General features: G+C 40.8%; 1 pseudogene; it reads left to right on the forward strand.

Moving 5' to 3' along the window:
* The first annotated feature begins 4,566 nt into the window (after positions 1–4,566).
* LOC120736349 lies at positions 4,567–6,146 on the forward strand (annotated as a pseudogene).
* The last annotated feature ends 335 nt before the right edge of the window (positions 6,147–6,481 follow it).

The following is a 6,481-nucleotide window of genomic DNA, read 5'->3' on the forward strand; positions in this document are numbered from 1 at the left end:
CCTTTAGGGCTAAGCCCCGGGTGTTTCAAATGTCCGGCTCCGCCTCTGGGCCACAGCTGTAAAGCTGCTGGTCATGATATCGGTTTGGTTATCTGGTGAGAGGGAAGCATGAAGATGAAACCAGGAGATGTCCTTACTGAATCATCAGAGCTGAACAGGTGATGGAGAAACAGGTTTACCTTTTAGGTGACATGAATGAGTTGAAGGGAAGTTATGAACTGTTTCTGAGAGACAAATAACACCAGGATCCTTTTCTAAGTAGCTGACAGCTGGTAACTGTGCAGGGGCGGATCTAGCAAAGTGTTGCCAGGGGGCCAGTTAGGGCATTAACAGGGAGAGGGGGGCACAAAGAAATACTTTTCTTTCTTATTCTCATTTAAAATATCTAGCTTTTATTAAATAATTATCTGAATCTTACAACAAACATTTTCATCTGATGTAAAATATAGAAATCCATTATTGTACATAGTAATTTTTTGAGTAGCTAAGTACTGGATATGATGCCAGTATTTTCCCACATTTTCTAGATACTGCACCAGTACTGTGTGTAAAATGCCATCAAAAAGTCAATTAAGTTTTATTCTTTCTCATCTGTCTTTCTGTCTCCTTTCACTTTTTAAAGGTTGCCATGTTAGGAAAAATATTTTGCCCTGCTGTTTATTGATGTGGTAAATGAATGGTTTATGAAAATATATCTAAATCTGTCATCAGTAATCAGTAATGATCATGTCTCACCTCTAGTCTTCTCTGTCTTAATTTCAGGTTTTCACCATGTGTTGTAGATAGTTCAGGAGGTTAACTCAACCAAGCAGTCTACTTTCAGGTACAGTTTAGAATACCAGAATAGGGAGGATGGTGTAGGTTTAAGTTTATTAGACTGATACATATATACCAACAAGACAGTGTACATCACTGTGACAACGGCGTTTGTTTTCATTCAGAGGCTTTATGGTTTTTCCTATAATACCTGGTGGGCCGGTCACCAGTCAAAATGCCCGGGCCGATTTTTTGTCCCAGTCCAGCCCTGCAGAGACCTGCCATCTTCAGAAGTTTTCTGATGACTCTGTGGTGGTTGGATGCATCAGCAGAGATGATGAGACAGAGTACCGGGCTGTGGTCGACTCCTTTGTCACGTGATGTGAGCAGAATCATCTGCAGCTCAACGTGGCAAAGACCAAAGAACTGATCGTGGACTTCAGGAAGACCAGGAAACACTTGACCCCTGTTTCAATCCAGGGGGTCAGTGTTGACATTGTGGAGGACTATAATTACCTTGGAGTACACATTGACAATAAACTGGACTGGGCTAAAAACAGCACAGCACTTTACAGGAAGGGCCAGAGTCGTCGCTATTTTTTGAGGTCCTTCAACATCTGCCAGAAAATGCTCAGGTTTTTTATAAGAGTCTCTTGTGGTCAGTGCGATCCTCTATGCTGTTGCATGCTGGGGGAGCAGGCTGAGGGTCACTGATGCCAACAGTGACTCGATAAACTGATCCATAAGGCCAGTAATGTTGTGGGGATGGAGCTGGACTCTCTCAAGGTGGTGTCGGAGAAGCAAATGTTGTCCAAGATAAAGACAATGTTGGATAACACCTCCCACCCACTCCATGACGTACTAACTAGTCAAAGGAGCACGTTCAGTGAGAGACTGAGATTACCAAAAAGCACCAGTATTCTGATTCACATCTTTAGTGTTTCTTTCAGTCTGATGTTGTGCAGCCAAACATTTATTTACTATCTTTCTGACCACAAGTCAGTGGTTGAAACAGAGAGAAGCTAAAGCTCACCTCCAACTCAGACCCCACAGTTGACCTACATTCAGCTACAGGAAGACACAGCTGGTTTCTAACAATCTGCAAAAGGTCTGAAAAAAAAAATCATTGAATGTACTATCAATAATATATTAAATAGTTGAATTTTATTTTCTTTAAAAATCTGTAACATGACTGATAAAATCATTATTTCAATAAAACACTCAAGAATTTTATTTTTATTGTGAAAACAGTATTTCAAACAGCACTCGATGCATTTATTTCACAGAAAAGGGTCAGAGAGTCAGTGAGGGCGTCACACAGCTGCTAATGTTGCCTTCAGGCTCTGCTGTCAGTTGTAAATTTTGTTCCTGTCAATCTTTACTTCATATTCTTGTTCAGTTTTGTCACACCATTTCCTCTAAACATTATGGGGAGATACAGTTTGTTAGTGCGGGAGCAGAAATTGCCTCATAGAAGCTCAGCTCTGCTTTACATCTTTACAAAGAGTATACAGAGTGTGACATGCAGACTCATGCTGTGTAGTCAAGCATTTATTTACTATCGTTCTGACCACAAGTCAGTGGTTAGTACACAGAGAGAAGCTAAAGCTCACCTCCAACTCAGACCTCACAGTTGACCTACATTCAGCTACAGAAAGACACATTTGATTTCTAACAATCTGCAACAGTCGTAAAGAAAATAATTGAATGTATTGTCAATAAAATGTTAAATAATTTAGTTGCATTCTATTTCATTTGTGAAAAAAGAGCTTCAAACACTCGCCTTCAGAGGAGGCTGTAGGGTCACTAAAAGCATCACACAGGTGCTCATGTTGCCTTCAGGTTCTGCTGTCAATTGTAGATTTTGTCGCTGTTCATTTCAGCAATAAAGAAAAGAAAAGACATCTGAACGAGTTTAATTTCTCTTTAGTTCTGATCTCACTGCTGAGCTGCACCACAAACCAAGGTCAGTAACCTTCTTCTGTCACACTGTAAACCTGACTCACTTTTCCAGGAGACTGTGGGACACATTTATTAAGAAATGCAGAAATTGTTTTTCAGTCACATCACTAAACATGAGCTCCCGATACTCTAAATTATGCCATCTGTTTTTTTTTCTTCTAGGATTCATGTTAAGGAGGTTATGTGAACATTTATTGGTTCATTGCTTCCTGCTTTAGGCTCGTGCAGGGTTTAGTCGCACTGAAGCCAGTTTTTGATGCTTAAAGTTAAGTAAAGTCAGTGTGCTGCCACACAGTTTATTTATTGTCTCTCTGACCTCAAAACCATCTCCACCTCATTTGGTTTCAGCCGACCTGCTGTGACTGACAGGAAGATCAGACGTTGTGCTTAGATCGTCCTCTGACAGCTTCCTGATGAAAAGGATCAACTTTATTTAACATAACGTTGGGTGATAGAGATGGAGGAAACGTCGCCGCTATGGCTGTTTTGTAAGTTCAGTCTGTGTGTTTTTTGCTGAAGAAATCTAACAAGAAGTTGTAATCAGGGCTGGGTGTTTTTTGTTTAATATCGTGCTTTTCTGCTCTGAGTGCTTCCTATCTAACATTCACACTCTGATGGACACACTGAGAGAGCAACTTAGAGTTAATATCTTTCTTAAGTATATTTGGCATTCAGACTTGGGAAGTCAGATATCGAACCACCAACCTTCCAGTTAGTAGAAGATGTTGTTGCTCTGTCACCTAAGCTACAGCCACTCCTGGTAGAAGTGCAGGAGGAGGGAGCACAGTCCCAACAATAAGTAAGTGGAAGTGACAAAGACGTGAAAGTAACAAGGTGAGAAAATAGATGAAATAGATGGAGGAATGTAATTAGAAAGGGAGAGATTCAACTTTGAACATGAGCCACTCTTAATGCCAGAGCTGATTGTATGTCCCAGTCCAGTCTGTCTATTTTGTTGTCAGTGATGTTTGTCTGTAACACGAATCTTCTTCACGTGTTTGAATCCAACAATCTTCCTACTTCCTGCTCTGATTCTGCTTCAGTATTTCCTTACAATCAGCTCACAGAGATGTTGTGTCTGCTCTGCTCTCTGATCACTTCATTAAACACCACAAACTCTGAACTAACCTGAGACTCGTTTCTCTTTAGTTCTGATCTCACTGCTGAGCCTCAACACAAACCAAGGTCAGTAACATCATGTGACAAACTAAAGAACCAGAATGTGTTTTATTCTATTTCTCAGATACTTCATGCAGCTGAAGTCTGACAGTTATGAAATATAAGCATAATGAGGATCACACTCTTTTCTCGTTTCTGTATTTATTCATCCATTTTTACAGCTGAAAAAGACAAACTTACTTGACAGATTATTAATTTTATGAAGCTTTCATAAAGGCTGTGAGACTGAAAGTGTTTATTTCATTATTTTAAGAGTCGTTCTTATTTACTGCCTTTAGAAAATAATTGATTGCACACAGAGATGCATCATGTTGCAGCAAAAAACTTAATGGTAAAACATAGATGAAGACATATCAGCATAATGGAGACTTGTAGATGACTCTGTGATTTTGATGCTGAATCTTGATAAGCTGAGGTAAAGTAAAATACATTTGATGTTTAAAAAAACAACTGGAATATTCATGTGATTGTTTTATGTATGGTGTTGATTGACTTTAAGAACATTGATACAAGAAATAACTGTATTAGAGACAAATCCAATGTAAATACTGTAATGATATGCTTATGGTAATGTCTTCCTGTCATCCATTAATGAATTGTAAAAGTCAGCAGGTCAATTAATCTAGTAAAAATACACTGAATTCTCTCACAGCTCATCTGACTGTGAGTCCCAGCAGCTCTCAGTTCTTTAAAGATGATTTTGTGTCTCTGAGCTGTGAGGAGGACGACAGCTCTGCTGGATGGACTCTGAGGAGAAACACAAGCAAAGAAACCAAGACCCAGTGTGGAGATGGATGGGGAAAACCAGCTGGTTCTTCCTGTAACATCAGCTATATCTTAATACAGGACAGTGGAGTTTACTGGTGTGAGTCCAGAGAGGGTCCCATCAGTAACATGGTTAACCTGACAGTCACTGGTAAGCTGAGTGTGTGGAGTTAGTGTTGATGAAGCTGTGTGTAAATGGATGAAATGCTGTAGTTTGTCTCTGTGTTGAGGTGGATCAGTGATCCTGCAGAGTCCTGTCCTCCCTGTGATGGAGGGAGATGACGTCACTCTGCTCTGTAAAACAAAGACCACTCCCTCCAACCTCACAGCTGCTTTCTATAAAGATGGCTCCCTCATCAGGGAGGAGCCTACAGGTCACATGACCATCCAGCATGTTTTCCAGGTCTGATGAAGGCCTCTACAAGTGTGACATCAGCGGTCATGGAGAGTCTCCATCCAGCTGGATCACTGTCACAGGTGAGGAGCTTCACTCTGATTTCACCTCTTATTTCATCCACATATTCTCCTGAACAGGTGGGATTCTCTCTGCAGACAAACCTACAACCACACCTCCACCCACCACTACAACTATTCCCACCGCTCCAGAGCTGACCGCTGACTCCTCTCTACAGCTTGCATTCAGAATAGTCCTCCACCTGGTGGTTTTCTCTCCATATATCATCTCCACTCTCATCGTGATGTCTTTATATCAATGCAGAGCCAGAGGTAACACTGAGTCATTCACTGATCAATGAATGTGCTGATGATTAAATCCTGTCTCTTCATGAATAAACAGCCGATAGATATTCTACATTTGTTTTTGTTTTTTCAGGAAATGGCATCAGTGATTCAACCAAGCCCACTCTTCCTGACCAGGGATTGGATAACGAGCATGATGATGTAATCACTGATGTCACCACAGAGTATCACTTCTGAATCAGAGCTCTGTTGTGTCTCTGTGAGTCTCACTAACTTTGTCCTCTCCATCTCTGATGTTGAGATTATTTGGATAAATGGACTCTGATGTTCATCTCTGGATATTTTTATGTAGATAAACAGTAAATATTCCTGCTCACAGGAGGAGATCATCATGTACTGTGTGTGTGCATCACTGCAGCTCTGTCACTGAAAGACGTTTTCAGGTCAAATATCAGAGAAAAAGACAAAGTCATGCTACTTCCTGTTTGATTTTTGTATTTCATGTTTCCACATCCTACCTGATCACCTCACTGGAGTAGCTGGTGTCCTGATGGTTCTGACCAGAATTAAATCTACCCGTCACACACAGATGCTGTCATAGCGTTTTGGTGCCTGACTGTAAACACATGATCACATGACTCAGACTGGACTAATGCAGTTTTTGTCTTTTCACCTCTTCCTGGATCAACACAAACTGTGAATTTTTCAGTGAGCCTTGAAATTGACTCTTTCTTGTTGGTGCTTTTTGTTATTAAAGCCACATCCTGTGAAACATTTCAAACTGCTCCAGTTGTCCGTGTCACTCTTTAGTACCTGTACCTACAGCTCATGTGGTTTGTGCTGTGATGGCCCCCTGCCCTCTTTGTCCCAACTCTTTTTGTCATAGCCTCATATTAAATGAGAGGTCCTGGGTTTGAATCCCAGGTGAGCCCCCACATTGTCACAGCCTGGCTCATAAGACCCACAGACAGTATGAAAGATCGACTGATTTTGGATCATTTAGTTTGTAGCTTCAATTATTTCACAGCAGTGTTTCTTGTTGTTGTTGTTGTTGTTGTTGTCATAAGTGACCAAATGTGTGCAACAGGGTGGAGCACGCATTAGCTGCAACATGCTACAT

The sequence above is a fragment of the Simochromis diagramma genome, unplaced genomic scaffold (genome assembly GCF_900408965.1).
Source record: "Simochromis diagramma unplaced genomic scaffold, fSimDia1.1 OVJJ01000703.1, whole genome shotgun sequence".
Taxonomy (NCBI): Eukaryota; Metazoa; Chordata; class Actinopteri; order Cichliformes; family Cichlidae; genus Simochromis; species Simochromis diagramma.